This window comes from Struthio camelus, chromosome 11 (assembly GCF_040807025.1).
Source record: "Struthio camelus isolate bStrCam1 chromosome 11, bStrCam1.hap1, whole genome shotgun sequence".
Classification (NCBI taxonomy): Eukaryota; Metazoa; Chordata; class Aves; order Struthioniformes; family Struthionidae; genus Struthio; species Struthio camelus.
In genome coordinates, this window is record NC_090952.1 from 20776933 (window position 1) to 20793849 (window position 16917).

The 16917-nt window shown below is 37.9% G+C and overlaps 1 long non-coding RNA gene across 1 annotated transcript in view; it reads right to left on the minus strand.

Moving 5' to 3' along the window:
- Positions 1-1170: 1170 nt before the first annotated feature.
- Positions 1171-16917, minus strand: part of LOC138068755 (uncharacterized) — a 97796-nt gene continuing 82049 nt past the window's right edge. Inside the window, exons 4-6 of the long non-coding RNA XR_011143496.1 lie at positions 7960-8075; positions 2086-2806; positions 1171-1285 (exon numbers count right to left, since the gene is read on the minus strand). This is a non-coding gene — a long non-coding RNA (uncharacterized lncRNA). The remainder of the gene's footprint in view (positions 1286-2085; positions 2807-7959; positions 8076-16917) is intronic.

Sequence of the window (16917 nt, forward strand, 5' to 3'; positions counted from 1 at the left end):
TCTGGCATATAATGAGAAATAATGAATAAGTCATATTCCAATTGTGTTTTTTCTGATCAAGTCCTGTGCTAAACCTGCATCCTGAATGTTATTCATGATTTTTTTCCCCTTTGGTGTTTTTCTTCTTGTTAACTCTATGATTTCATTTTAGGAATCATTTTTCTTTCCCACTTCTTCTATTAGCTCCTTCACAAATAATAGCTGTATTTTTCCTATCTGGTGCCTGCTATTTTAAATTAAGGAGAGGGATAAACTTACAAAACCACCAAGAAAGAAAACAGTTCCTGTTTTGTTTGCAGTCAGTGTTTATATAGTATAGCGTATAGGCGATACAGACAACACCTAAGCAGATTCAGGTGGGTGAATTGTATAAAATAGTTCTTATGAAAAAAAAAAAAGGGTGGGGGGAGGATCTGGAAAATCTGTCATGTGCTGATAAACTGGTATCTCGGAGAATTTTGGTACTTAGATTATTTCATGCTCAGTGGTGAATATCGTATGTCACTAGGTTAACATAAGTTTAGTCATACAATGTTTACATAAATTACATTTGAAAGATGACTTTTTGCATCTTACCTGAGTATTGGGCGTCGCCTTTTTGCTACAGTCTTACCTGAGTGTTGGATGCTTTTGACTTCTTATGTAATCTGTCAGTTTATAATTTCAAAATGTTTTAAAAATGTAAACAGTTACTTCCAGCAGCTTATAAATAGCCCAGTCTTGGACTAATTTTTCTTTTCAGCCAAACTGAGATTTTGAAATTTGAGAAATCCCTGAGTTATTTGCACATTACCAAGTTGTTTCACAGCGGCAAAACAATTAACTTATACTTAGCCTTGATTTATTAAAAAAAAAAAAAAAAAAAAGCAGAGATGCACATGTATCTGGTATCCCACACTAGATAAAACTAAATTACAGTCTTAAAAAGTTAAAACAGCAGGAAAGTGTTACTGTAGTAAGCTGCATGCATGTTACTGTTTGCCCAAATCTGTAATATAAATAAAACGTAACTTAGAATTACATACACTGGGTGAGGCTGCAACATATTCAAACCTTGAAAGCATTCAGTGCTACTGATATTGTGAGCTTATTTCTTCTTGATGAAAATCCTAGAATTCCTCTTCCTAACATTCCTATCAAGTTTACAGCAATGAATTGCTTGTAAAAAGAGCTGTTTTATGAGTTCGAAAAAAGAGAGCTTACCATTATGGAAGGTCAACGGAGTAGGAAGAAGGAGAAAACAAGACAGCACCTTAGGAACCCTGAAGAACAGCACGAAACAGATCTGAGAAAAAAGCAAAATATCAACTGTTTTCCACTGCATAGGAGCATCACCTGTAATCATTTGGAGTTACATGCCTAATTTGTCATCTTCTTGTCTGAAATACAAGCAGCATATTGTTTTGGTATTTGCATTACAAATGCACTTATTTACACAGGTGCTTAAATGTTCGTGGTCTTTCACGGCTGTTAAGTTGTATCTCAAAAGGTGCTTAGCATATATCCTTTGGACACTTAAATCTATCAAAGAAAAGGTAAGAGAACACGCAGTCTCTTTCTCCCTGCAGCTGAAGTACAACGCTCTTCGCATTCTCTTCTCATTTTTTTCTTATTTGGCGTGGTCTGACTAAGTTTCGCAGATTTATTCCTACTTGATCCTTCCACTGTCCCTAAGGCATCTATCGCTTTGTTCAGTTGCTTCTTCTCACAAACGCAAAGGTGCATCATAGCAGATCTTTTTTGAGTGGGCTGCTGACCCTCCAACAGAAGTTCACAGTGGGAGGCGGTCCTGAAAGCTTTAGAAGTGAGATTATTTTCTTTCTGTCCAAACCATCTATCCTGAAGTGTGCTACTTTTCCAAGCTATGTTTCTGCATAACTTGGCAAAGCAAAGGAAAACTCCTCCAGAGACGATATATCTCTAATTGCATTATGAGCTCTAATGACAAACTTAGTTCCGTTTCAGTGGTTTAATCACCTAACCTCTTAGAACAGGTTAAGACTCAAAAACCTTAGAAAAGGAGGATCTGATATGTTTAAAGAGGTGATAAAGTGATGAGTAATGGAAGTTGGCATTGTTGCCTACCTGAAAGTGGGATTGCCTAGCACCTCAAAGGTGTAACAGCCAGTAGTTAAAAAAAGACACTACACAGCATCCTTGGTTGCCAGCAACTGAGCAGAGCAGAGTCACAGGTCCTGAGCACTCTGTCTGGAGAAACCTCTGTGCACAATCCATTTTCTTTTAACAGCAAATTACTCTTTCTCCGCTCTGTCAGGGCAGTTGCAGGAATGATGCTATTGGGAAAAACAGGTAGAGGTTTGGGGCAAACTGTGACGGCAGAATCACAGTAATGACTGACGTGTGAAGGAGGACCTTTTGCTTTTGCCCTCAGCAGTACTTCTGGAGTTGTTGCTTCCCTGCTGAAAACAAATCCCACTGTTAATATTCACACAAACAAGTATGGACAGTGATTTCAATCAGTACAGTGATCATTTTCTTGTTCAAGTGGTTAATTACATTGCTATTACTTATCAGAGGGATGACGTTGTGATATGAAGTAGGGTTTACATACGGTAACCCAGGAAGGGTGATTTGCCAGAAAGTCAGATAGCTTGACCTACTGTAGAGGTCCCTCAGAAACTTCATCTTGCATTCGTTCTGTTCATTTCCAGTGTACGCTCACAGAGCGCAAAGCTGTGAACGAGTATCTTCTAGGGGTAATTGTGCAAGTAAAAAAGGTTATCAGCTGAAGTTGCTTGTCACCATCCTCTTTTTGGAGATTACGCTGTCGTGTACCAGCAGCCTGCTGATGAAGCAGATAATGCCAATATTACCTGGTGTGTCTTGGACAAAATCAGACAGGTTAGTTTATATAGTCATTTCTTTCCCAAAGTGAGTTAATGAGCTTTGACATGAAACACTCTCTTGTAGATCAACAGGGATAGGTAATCTTTTCTCACTGATCTCGCTGAATCCTTTAGGATGGCCAGTGGGCTCATTTGGCCAGTCTCTGCAACACCCGCTCTGCCCAGTCTGTCAGGGTCTCAAAATGAAATACCTTCTCTTAGCTTCTCTGAACGACTGCAGCATGTGTGACTGTGCTTTTTTCAAGTCAAGGATTCAGTTCACTGGAAACTGCTATGATAAATTGATTATGCATAGCTACATGCTACATGCATAGTGTTACTGCGTATTATTTTCCTGCTACATTTTCTCCTAACAATTTAAAAGGACATTTTCCTCATTTGCTATGATGCATCCAAATATAAGAGATCTCAGGAATTCTAGATCCTTTGTTGCCAGTTTGACCTTTACATAAATCCAAATTTTTTTATTAGATTCAACATGTTAATGTTTCAGACCAAATTTGGTGTTGATTAACATGCATCCAGTAAATGCTTTCAGAATAATAGACTGAGTGACTTCCAAATAAGGCCTTTTGTAAAATGACATACAGCCATGACACTAAAAGAAATCAATGATTAGTTTATTTCTGTGTTCAGTAAGAAATACCTGCTACCTGATACAAAAAGATAATGCAAAAATTTACCTCCTCTTTTTGACAGTTAGTCATATACTGAGGAAATGAATGCAATGTGGAAAAATACTGGGAGAGCAAGTTCAGATTGTCTCATATATAAACAAAACTTGTTTAGAATTTGAATATACTTAAATCTTAAGATTTAAAGTATATTATGGGTGATTATTTTAATGACTCTATCCTTATTTCTGAGTATGGTTTTTTATAACCAACTACTATTAATTGTAAGCTGGAAGGGTGCGTTTTCTTGCTAAAATATTTGGCTGTGCTCATCAGATAACTGTGAATGCGTTTCTTCATAATGAGTGTAAGCTGAGAATATGCATACCTATTTAAGGGGAAGGGAGGCAGAAAGAAATCTTTTCGGATTTGGCCCAACAAGCAACAAAAGCTAAGAAATTTATATTCGTGGTTATGAAAAATAACATTTTCTGATTAAGCAGATAACGTATGGAAACGATATATACTTTTTCCACACTTCCTCTGATTATTGCAAATTTCTTATAGTTGGCCATTTTAAATTACTGAGCCTTCATGCATAGCAATAATTTCCAAAAAATAACTCCTGAGAGCTAGGTACTATGTATTGCCTGTTAATAAAGAAAAAAGGACATACAGGCAATTAGAGTTCTTGTTGCAGTTCTGTTACAGACTGTGAGCTCTTTTTTAAGCTACTTACTTACGTCAGGAAAACATCTTATGACAACAAAAAAGTTGTCGTGAGACTCTGCACCAAAACTGAGTTAGTATTACTCTCCTTTTTTGATACAAGCTTTACTCTCAGAATGCAGAAATCAGAATTGTAGTGGCTCATAAATTCTTTGGAAAAAATATGGGCAAATGTTACTATGGTTACAGAGCCACTGGCATTTGCTTCTCTTTTCTGCCTTAGTAATGAAAGTGGAAAGAGGGATTTTTATTCCAACAATTTGTATGATGTTTTGGGGGGAGGAAACCCTTTCCCCTCCCTCCCGCCCCAAATACTCAAGTAGTTTTTAAACTAGCACTTTTTGTTCTTTGCTCTTTTCTGAAGTTTTTTATCCCTACTCTCTTTAAAAAAAGAAAAAGAAAGAAAGAAATATAAAACAAATGTGGGCTTAAAAAACTGTAGTAAAATTGTGAAGGGGTTCAGCTTCATTCACAGAATCACAGAATCACAGAATCGTTAGGTTGGAAGGGACCTCTGGAGATCATCTAGTCCAACCTCCCTGGTCTCAGGGAGTCCAACCTCTTCCTCAGTCTAACAGTCTTCAAGTCAGAGATAGTCAGGTTGCCCTATGTACGGAGTTTCTGTAGTCTCAGGAGTGAATGGCACTGAGATTTTTTTATTATTATAATTATTTTTAAAGGTGAAAACAAAAGTTATTGTTAAGGCTTTCTTAAGTGCGTGTGGAGCAGATAAAGTACTGCTCTAAGAGACCCAGTTCTGCCCCACTGGGTTGCTGTGTTTTCCCTTTGTACTTTTGTGAACAGCTTCCAGTTTCTTCTCCTTCCACTCAGATGAACAACATGTGCACCCAGAAAGAGGTCTATGCTGCTCTATTTTTTGAAGATATTTTAATAGGATGACAAAGTAATTTATAGTATGGCTGAATTTAAATGTTTGTGAAAGCTGTTCTGTTCTTCTTATCAACAAAATCATCATAATCAACTCCTCTTCCTAAGGATGAAAATTTGGAGGCAGGCTAACGTAATGGAAACGTACTCGTGAGGACAATAAGCAACCTCTCTTAAAAGTAGCAATGACATGGCATAAATGTATTCTCTCAGGACAGAATAACTGATGCTTCCCTGTGGGTCATTATGATTCTGCTGCAGAAAGCTTATGGTGAAAAGAAAACGCAAAAAAAGGCTGCTTATCATGGAAAGAGGAGGAGATTGCATACCCCTCCTCCCACTACCCACATTCATTTGGGAATGAGAATAGGCTCCCATTTTTACAAACCTGAAGACCCTAGACTATAATTTAGAGTCCCATCAGGGAGAAATTTTTTGCTGGTTGTCTTGAAAGTGTACACATTTTAGGTAGGGATGTTAGCATGGATATCCTTAAGGTTTTCCAACGCGTTTTGCGGTAACATCTAGGGTCTCTGTTGCTCCTAAGTTTGTCAAACTTTAGCTCTTTGAGATTTTCCATTCTGAATAGTTTTTCTACACTGACCTACGTAGTCCCTTCAATTCCTTTCATTGTATTTTATTATTAGAGCCAAAGCAGCTACGTCTACCTGTAAGAATTAACTAATAAAGTAGTATAGTGCTGGGTTTTATTTTTTTCTTACCTGTGAATTTTGTTTTCCCTTCATTCTCTAGAACCTTTTCTTTCTGAAAACTTAAGACTTTGCTGCAGGCTGGTTTAGGCCCTTGCAGTCTTTTACAGCTGTTCAGCAGTATCGATATGAAGCTTACCCTTAACACTCCTTTCCGGTTGTATCTAAGTTTGGATGTTCAACTACATGTGAAATAGGTGGAGAGAAAGCCCGCAGAAGCAGCAGTAGAGGATTAAAGAAGCTTCCTAGTCTATCTGAAATAAATAGTATTAAGCACTCCGTTGTTATATTGATTTGGCATGGCATGCAACTGCTCTCTAAATTCAATGATTTATTTTTCTAGAATTCATTATATCTTCCTAATGGAATCATTTCCTGTCTCATTTAACCATCTGAGGAATGTCAGCTCATGGTAGGGATTGGAAAACTGAATGAATAGTATTTTCGTCTTACAAGAGTTATTACTTATGATTAGTTATAGATAAAATGTGCTACAGAAGGCATGTTAACCACTATTGTCTTAACTAGCAATGAGAAATTTGGGATGTGAACTGGCAACTCTTTAGCTCTTCTGGAATATGCCTCTGAAAATTCTAAGCTGCAGGTAGCTTCGGTATTTGAAAGAAATGATATTTAAAGTATTTGTAATGTGTTGTTGTACTTTTAAGAACATAGTATCGGTGAGTTTAGTAACTTCAAGGAGCATTATAATGCATTCTGAAAGCTAGCCTTTATGATGGAATTACACATTCATTTAATTACCACAGTGATGTCATGCAAAGGTTATATTCTATGCTTCTAAAAGTCTCGGTATTGTCACTGAGAAATAATGTCTCAGACTATCTTGATCTGATTAACATGAGCTCACCACAGTAGGTGTGAAGTGTACCTCTGAAGTCAGGGTGTGGAATGCTTTAGTAGGGGAACGACGTATTTCAGTGTCACCCTGGCTATGGGCATAAAAACAAGTTACTGTAGAATTCTATACTGTGGATGTATAGCACACCTCTTATTCCACAGAAAACGACTGTCAACACTCTCGGGAAGAAATTTGAGACAGCTTACCAACTGATGAAAGGGACGCTAAATCACCTTTAATGTAGGCGTGTGTACATTGATAATTACTCCCGAGTATCTGATTCACTCTAAGCTTGCATTCTAGTCTGCCTCGTAACTTGCTGTGTGCAATACATTCTGGCTTGTTCGTTTTTGGGATGACTTTCATGAAACTTGAGCATCATGTAACCTCATACCTTCATATCATTGTTTAACTTTCTACAGTCCTTATGTAGGCAAATACTTGTTTTTTTCTCTTAGGAGAAATATGCTTTGCGGCTTATTCGGCAATTCACTCGGATCGTCTCCTATCCGTGTTCAAATACTAATCTTTCTTTGCTTACTATTTATCATACCATAGCATTTTGAGTTCTTGATTGTGTGCCCTTAGATTGCAACATTGTTGATTTAAAGATACATTAAATAAAAGATGCTATACCTTTGATAGCTGGGTCCAAGAGTGGAATCCAAACCTTACGTTAGATGCTTGTTCCTTACTGCACTCATAGGAGTTAGGGCTAATTAAGAAGTTAAATTAGAAACATACTGAGAGAAAATCTGTGTAGAGATGAACAGTTGCTAGTATTAAGCACAGAGAATATCTGAAGTTTCATCCATTATCATATTCAGTTTCAATTTCTGGATCATGACAGTGGGCTTGCACCTACGTATGTTTATGGTATGTGTATAGCATGGATTCTTGAAGGTAAGTACCCATAACGTTCCCAAGCAGTTGAGGAGCGTTCGCCCTTTCTTGTTTAAAAATGAGACTCCAGAAGAAAGAGATGTCTGCCCTTTATAGTAAAATACAGTGGCTAGAGCACTCAACCAAGGAAGTCCAAGTCCCAAGTCATTTGCCTGAGAATACAACAGCGCTTAGACTCTTGCATGCCCAGAGACTGCCCAAGCATGATACTACAGGCTAGTCTGTGCAAGGGTGCTCTCCATCTTCCTTTGCTACTGCGTAGCAAAATAGGACACGATAGATTAAACTCTGAAAAGGAACAAACAACATCAAACCGTATACAAAAAGAGTTTGGTGAGTGACAGCATGAATACCTTCTAGTTTAGGAATCAGAGAAAGGGAAAGATTACCTTAGCAATCAACGTTTCTTCCAGTGTTGAACAGATATTGCGGTAGTCCCAAGCATCTTTGAGCAGGAAACTCCCTTTTGTCCTGCTAGAAGACTCTTGCCTTGCTTAGCTCAAAGCTGGAAATATGGAAATTGCTTTTTTTACTTTGATATCTTGAACTGTCTCTTGTACTGTATTTCAAGCCATTAAATACCTTGCAGACTCATTAAGCACAAAAAATTATCATCATTAGAATTATAGCAGAGTGGGACTACCCCATAGTAATACTTTGGGGAAAACCAATCAGGTAATTTTTTTCTGAAAACCTTTCTTCATTGTGCAAGTCACAGTTGTGTGTATACATTTACAGTTTTTTGAAAAATAAGGATTACTTGGGCAAAAGTCGTAGTTGCAAAGCACTATTCTATCTAAATTTTTGTGTCTCTGGCTATGGACATTTTTTAAAATTTGAAAGTAGGTATCCAACACTTTTTGGATAGCGTATGACTAGAAGTGTGTACTGTCATTCACTACTTAAGCTTTTACATAGGTAACGGTACATATTCATAACCCTTTACACCATGGCTATAAACCTGCCTGAGTTTTGGTCATTGGCATTGTCACAAACATATATAACTTTGTGTCAACATAGCTTTTCTAGTTACTTGTCTAGTTTTGTATTCTAATTAAGGATGGAATAGCAACCGAGGCGAATAATGTATGCTCCTGGGTCTGCTTTTAAAAAACATGGCATTTATTTCTCTCTTCGTTCAAGGAGAAATATGCATTATTATGGCCCTCTTGACACCTTTGTGAAAGCATGCTGTTGTAACAGTCTGCCTTCTAGCTGCAGGATGTCCTGTGTGTTTTCAGCATCTGCACATGGGCTCTTCTTACTATGATTAAACTGGTAATATCCCGAGACCTCCACAAAAGTATTCCCCTGTCAACATTTTGTCTTTCTAACGCAAAGATTATGTGACATTTGTAAGGTAAAGTTGATTAGTTTAACTTCTTGCTGCTTCAGCAACATAACTTTCCGATTTCTTATTTAAAGGACATCCCTTTGTCTGTAAGAAAAGAGATGGAACAGAACTGTTAGCCTTGATGCATGTAAACAAGACTGCCGTTTTGTAATTGAAAAGCTAAGCGTAGTGTAATTATGATGCATGTATTGGATGTTGTCATTTGTTTGAACGTGACTCTGTCCCAACTCCTCAGTTAGTCACAAATCAGTGCTAACGTGTACAAGTCCTGGCTCTTCCATCAGCTGCTGAAAGTAGAAATAAAACACATGGAGACAGACACCTGACAAAAAATTCAGCTGCCGGCAAATTCTAGGTGTTCTCAATCAACATCAGGTTCTTCTTGCAGTATTTTTACTTGACTTTTATCAGCGTAAAGGCATTACATGATTCCCTCTGAAAATACAGATACCTTGGAAAGATTAAATAAGAGAAAAATATATAGCTGAATATATATTACTTGCCTCATGACTAAAGCAAGAGAATAGCTTGTTGCTGCAGTGCTCTAGTGAGCTACTCCATGCTGGTTCTCTGCTTTGACTACATTTAAGTGAAATAGCTGAACTTTATCCAGTCACAAATATGATTTTTATATTACGACACAAAGGCAATGGATTTTACTTTTCTTTCTCCAAGAAAAACTTGAAAGCACTCAAGATTTGAGCATATACAGAACAACTCTGCTTTGGCAGACTAAACAAAGAAAGGGAAGGGGAAGTGGAAGACTTTTTACAGTTAATTGAAAAGTAGACTAGGACCTCAGACCTGCATGTAGAGAGATTCAGGGTTCAGTGATCTTTGTCACTTTACCTTCACTCGGTAGTCCCTTGTTCACTGATAAAATGACCACTTTCACTGGCGAAGGAGCGGTTTTGAGAATAAAACTGCTATAAAGTAAGTAACACGTAGTGATAAAGTGAGGGAGATACTGTTCAGAGGGGTTACGCTTATATACTCCCATCAGAATCTGTTCCTCAAAAGTAGAAATTTATGATTGCAATGAGCTAAACAATTGCACGGGCTTGAAACACATAAAGGAATTATATTCAATTTCTTCTATTTCACAGTGATGCCTGTGCACTGTAAAAAGGGAGTGAAATCAGTAATTCATTGCACGCACATAGTTTGACTTGGCAGTGCTAAACCGGTATGCCAAACTGGAGAAGACAGCACTGGAATCTGAGGACCCTCAGGTGGACAGGGTCCCAGTTGTCCTTGCCTAAGTTATCCTGAAGTCGTATCGGTTACGCCATTTCTTTAGAAAGAACTTGTATTATATTTTAAGGCCTTTCTTTTGATGAACATTTGACTTTTCAGAATGTAGAGTAAATACAGAGAATAAATTCTTTCCTAAATAGCCCACAGACTTAATGTTTCAACTCCTTTTGTGCTAAAACAGAGCAACTCCTGTAGTTTCTATAACCATGTGAGTATTTGCTGGTAAAATCTCATTTTCTGGTATTTATGACTTCCTTCCCCCTTCATGGTCTAATGTTCAGTTTTGACCAGTAACTGCTTATGGCCAAGGCTTATGTTCATGTATGAACTTTTACTTAGATTTGAAATGGACAAACTTGGAGTTACAGTTGTATCAGTCTTTGTGAGCAGGTTGCCAGTTAATTAATAAATGTTACATCATCTCGGTGCGAGTTTTAGTCGGGCAGACGGTAATTTTTGTTCCACAGATACATTATACTCTAGGTGACAAATTTAATTTGGCTACTGTATTACTGGTGATAATATTTAACAGTTTGCATGTTGCTACTTCTGTGCTGTACTTCTGATATGTAGAAAGTATCTGAATTTAAAAGTAACACATAATATCTATGTGGGCCCTCTTTCGCAACTTCTTAACATAGCTGGGCTTTAGATAAGTGAAAGCATTACAAAGCAAGCGAGATAACGTACTGATGGATTGGTCGTCTCTTACAGCTAAGTAATTATGGTCATCAAAACAGTAACCCGTAATTTTGATTCCTGTCTGTCAACACAGTTCATTATGATACTCAAAAGGGAAGTACAGAGAAAACATTAGATTCTTGTGACTTCATTTGCTAAAGTGAAATGATATAATTAATATGCTGTATGACAGAATTAGCAGAGTATTTCAGCTCCTCCATGATGTAAGCGACCTCTGTGCCTTACCCCACATCATGATTGGCAACGAATCCTGAATCATTGGCTTTGCAAACCAAGTTGTTTTCACCCGAAAAAAAGTCAATTCATCAGCACTCTTGTGAATTTTACTAATATTTCTGTGAAGAACTTTTTCTTTTTTAGACATTCTGGAGGACAGAGCCATATATGAACAACAGGGGATATGCCAGAACCTTTTCAATAGCAATAGTCTGCCATTTTTGACCATGAAATACTTTATGGGCTGGAGAATGGAGTTCTAAATTTTTATTTATTTATTTTAATCAACAAGCCCCTTAAGGCTGCTAAAATCAAGTGGAAGAATACGTATTTGTTTCCAGTGGAGATTATTACTGAACAACAGCCTCATGTTATCAAAATCATAAGGAAAAACAGAGCATTACTGTGAAACACAGACAGTAGGGGGCTCTCAGCCACTCAGCTGTCGTTACTCTGTAGTCGTTCTCTCTGTCTTTATCGGTTTGTCTCTTAAGTGACGTTTCAAAGAGAAGCGGAGCTGGAACAGCTTTCTTTTAAGTCTAGCAGTCAAGGTTTCTACCCTCTGTAAATCGGTGAATTCATGAGCGTTATTGGATGATTAGCAATCAGTCCATATTTGTACCTTCAGCTAATAGAATCAAATGTTCTAAAATAATTGGCATGCAAGAACAGCTTCATAAACCCATCACTTCCTTCTCAGAAAGCTTCCAAGGTGATGTAATTGCTCAGTCATCCCACACCATCTATTTCATAAGGCTCTGCAACAGACACATGTTCATACACAATTTGTCTGGATTCAGAGAAACGCTTGCATACGTTATAAACGCTGCTTGTATGCGATTTCCATATCCCAAACTGTTTAAACTGTTCCTTTTGATCCTTGTTTTGTGGGCGATTATGGCCATCTCTAATTGCACTAGGACATAAAGTCCCCATATTCTTCTATCCCAACTATGTAACCTGTCCATCCAAATATCTGTGCCATAAGGATCTTCAGATACACTAGCACCTGGAAAAGCTTTCCGCTAAAGAGAATGACATTAATACAAGCTCGAAATGTAGACAAGCTTTTCCATATTTTGCATTAGATTGTTAATAAATCCAGTCTCTTCCAGATCTTTCCCACAGTAGGTGCTTACAATAAATGCTTTCCCATACATCGTGCTAGAGATTTCTAGAACAGCAGAATTCACTGCAAAGACACTGGACTCATGAGACTTGAAATTTATTCTTCACTCTACTACTCGCCTGCTGTGCAACTTTATAAAAATCACTTCAATTCACTCATTCCTTTTCATTCCCTCTCCTTGCTATGGAGAGGGACCATCCCACTCCCTAGGTAGTGACCTCCTAAAGTGGTAGAGCAACTCTGAAGTGGGCTTTTTAACCGCTTCAGCTTAAACCATGCCACCCTCCTATAACAATCTCCATATCAATTCAGTCCTGTTAAAAGTAGCATCCATAGATAATACAATACAATTAGAACGCCTTCACCTTTTTATCATCAGCAAAATAGAACCACTAGAGCTGGCATCCTTATGAGGATTCTCAGCCCAGTAACCAAAGAATTAACGAGCAGAGAGAATTAACCAACTAGTCTCTCATTTCCAAGTATGGTCCGTCTTGGGCAGGACTGCAGTCTTCTCCGTGCTTTACTCACTCATGTGCCCTTTTCTTTGGGGCGGGGCGGGGAGGGAAGAAACCAAGGCTTTCATTAATGACGACTTCAGAAAAGAAAATGTAGTTTTCTGTTAAAGATTTGTTAATACCTACTGTGATTAAAAAAATACTAATATTTAGATAAAAATACTGAAAATACTTAGCATCAACAATAATTCAAGCTCTTTTTTTCCCCCTTCTACCAAAGAACCATGACTGTTAAGAAAACTTTACCGTCCCTTAAGCCAGAAACAAAATAAAACATGCGTCAAGAATGGCAATAAGAAAAAAAGATTCGAAATGATGAATTGCACTCAGCACAAAAAATATGTAGGGAGAAGAGTAAGAATGGCTGTTAAAGAAATCATATCCTGAAAGATAAGAAATCTCACAAAACATCAGTCATTCTTATTCTGCATTTTTGCTGGCACAGTAAAGGCAATAAAACAAAAACATACACTTTCCTTTGTGTAGCACACAAAGACAGGATCTGAGGAGAAGTAGCTGTAGAGCGGTAGAGAGCACTGTCAACTAAAATTAAACAAAACAGATTCCAGTGATGCAATTTGCAGCATCCTGCAGTGTTTGCAGAAGATTTTTCTCAAGCATTACTAATGTTGGAACTTCAGACCCTTTCCTTGCATCTTTTTGCAACGTGTTAATTCCTACAATGTTAGCAAGTTCCTGATGTTTTGGCCTGACAACAGCATGCAGAACTCCTAGGAAGGTTGTGATTAAAACACCAACAGCATCATGCAGTTCCCTTTAAGTTGCTCCCTCCTGTTTTATGATGTACTTCGCTTACTATCGCCACATAACCTGCACTGTAATACATACATGAGATATGCAAAATCTGTGGGGCGAGTCAGCAGTCTATTTCCATAGTAGGTTGAAGCAAAGTAGTACTACAAAAAGAATCCTTAGCCTGTTACGTGGCTCTCAGTTTCATCCTGTGCTTGCACCTTGCTGCACAGACACAGACCGTTTGCTGAGGGGTTTAAAAAAAAAAAAAAAAACGCACCTCCAAAACCAAAAAACACTAACGTATCGGGATCTTGGCATACAGAAATGCTAACATAGGGAAATCAAATCTCTAAAACAGGATGGTTGGTCATTGTCTGGGTGGCAACAGGAGTTTCTGTTGCAAGGGCCTTTGCAATGGCATCTTCAGCCGGATCAGATATTTCCCAAAGCAGCATTCTACTGAATTCTTATACCCTGCTAGCCCGTAGTCCTACATTACCACTCCAGTATGTGCATCAGCCATTGCTACTGATTATCTTAAACTCCGTGCAAAACACCTCCTTATCTGCACTAGGTACAAAAGACCATATCTGCATCTGCCGGAAGAGTTTATTCTATTTACAGGTCTCTTCTCTAGCTACAAATGGGTCAATTCCGCAGCAGGAACCACGTGACAGAATCTCTGGAAGGGACAGACTGTCCAATGAGAACGTTAATCAACACATTCAAGCATACAGATTGGTGCAGGGACAGCAAAACCTTCTTGGGGGAAATCTTCAGGATTATGCAAAACTCCCACCTGCAGAGTTCCTCCACCAGTTAGCCAAATTAGTCAAAAAGGTGGGTGGGAGTTCAGTCACCCAGTTTCAAGTCTGTTCCACGTCTCAGATTGGTTCATTGTCTCATTATGCAGATGACTAGTTTAGGAGTTCCTGGATTACCCACAGAATTAATGACTTAAGAGCAGCAGGTGTGCGCACAAGCACAGCCCTGATATCCAGCTACGCTACAATTATAACTTATCCTTCTGTCTGGCTTACAACTTGAATTCCGTAGCTGCTGCAACAACTCCATCATGTAAAAATGTCATGTTAGGGCTTTCTGATTTTGTATAAAGCGTGGCTACTTACATTGCAGTTTTTCAACTGATCCAGAATCCAGAGCTAGGAGCAAAACCAGATTACATTTCCAGAAATCTTGCAATTTTGCCTTCCTCTACTAAAAGCTATTTTGGATGTGAGCTTCAGCCCAGCAAACCTTGTATATTTGAGTGCTCCCTAATCTCACCACAAATTGAAAAAAACTTTACAAGCAGCAGGACCAACTGCTAATGTACTAGATGTGTTTGGTTTGGTTTGTTTTTTTTTAAATAAACATTTCAGAAAGATCTATTAACTGAGAAGGTTCAGGTTGTTCCACATGAAAACAAAAAGTGTTCCATGTTGCTAGCCTGTCATCCCTCCTCCACGTCCTTCCAAGATTTACCAAGATTATTGGCTCACGTCATTCCAGTCAAAGATGTAAAGTGTACTAGGTTCATGAACTAGTCTGAATTAAGTGGCAATTAAATTATGTCTGCAGAAAATCTCATCTTCCCACTTTCATTACGGAATTTTAATAACTTCCAGGGAATGTCTTATCCCCTCAGAATCCAGCTACCCTAGTTCATCACCCATTTTGTAATCCACTCTAAGAAGCCATAAAATAGAAGAGATTGAAACATGGAGACGTTCACTTCATTTGGAGAGTCTTACTAGGTCTGCTTTTGCTTCCTTTCTTAGGAGACCTAATGCAGCAGGTGAGCATAGCAACGTAGTAGTGGAAGTCCACTGATTTCAACTAAGACCAATATTTTTGTTAAAACTACATTATTTATTAAATTATATTATTTCCACCTGCAGCTTTAAAGAGAGCATGGCATCAAAATGAAGATGACTTCTGTTAAGTGGAATTAAGTTTACCTGTGGCTTGAATCCAAAGGCACATGTTCTAAATAGGGATTGCTACTAATTTAGGATGGTGTCTGTCTCAACAGAGCTAGTACACTGTTTGTTTTGCAATTAAAAATATAAATGTTTTGAGACACAAAAAGAAACTCCAGGAAGCAGATAAAAGCAGTTTCAGCTACAGCTCAAAACCAGCTCAAGATTTCAGCATCACTAAACTGTAGGAATGTTCAGCTCTAAGGACTGTGTTTCCTCATTTTATATTTACTGTTGACTTCCAGCGGTTTTTCTTTCTTGCACAGCGCGCAAAATGGTCTGCTAATGCCAGTTCCTTTGAAACAACTTTGGCTTTCTTCAGAAGCCATGGTTTCCACTAGCTTTTCTGAATACTTACTAAAAACATAGTGCTATGTTTAGCTACTACACAATCGAAAAAGAACAGTACATCTTATGATACAAAATAAATATGTAAAGCATAGATTATTTAGTTTCCAAAGTGGAAAATTATGTTAAGATCACAAATCACTAAAAGTTATCATTAGCCCTCTGAAGAAGTTAAAGTGCTTCATAAAGTCTCTCCAAGTTCACAGTGTCTCTCTCAAAATCACATGAAAGTGAAATGAATGTCATAGCTGTAATTATGAGACACCCCAAAATCAAAAGATGACTACAGCAGGAAGTAACTAAACAAAACCAGCAAACTTCTCAGCTTACACCTACACATATTTATCAAAGAGCTTCAGAGAAGCAAAGCATGTTTTCCTGGTGTTTCTTTGAAATGGCTCCTCTAATAATTCTGACTCTATAACACCTTGGATTTATTCTAGCAATTAGACTCTGGTAGTGAAGAGGTCTAAACAAACATATACGAACACCCAAGAGAAGCTTCTATTAAGCAAAATGAAAACCTTGCGTGCGCAGGTTAACTAATACAGAAATAGACATATCAGTTGCCAGCTCTTAAGATATATTGTTTCTTGTGACGTAGTGGGAGTTGGATGCAGTCTTTAACTGATTTTATGGAGTGTGATGATGACGGTGAAATTTTAAGAATTAACTTAAGGTACATTTTAATCATTGTGTTAAACCACTAGCCCTTGCAAACGAACATCTGTATAGCGTCCATCTCCTTCAAGACAGAAGCAACAACTGAGCGTTTTGTTCTGATGAGCTGCTCAATGTCACTTTCCCAGTTAAGGACCGTACTGTGAATCACCATCATGAAAGTCTATAAAAACAGGACAGGAACAAACTGGAACAGAAACTTAATTTTCGCTTATTCCTAGAAGTATTTCTCCCAGAAGAAATTAAGTGTCATCCCGACTGATATGAATATTATTCTGTGTTGTTCCTAGCCATCTGAAATTTAAGCAATTTCTGGTTTTGATAGTCTTTGCAAGCCCAGAGTTTTGAAAAAAAAAAATAAAACCATCTTGATAAACAAAATCTGCTGTAAATCACTTGATCTA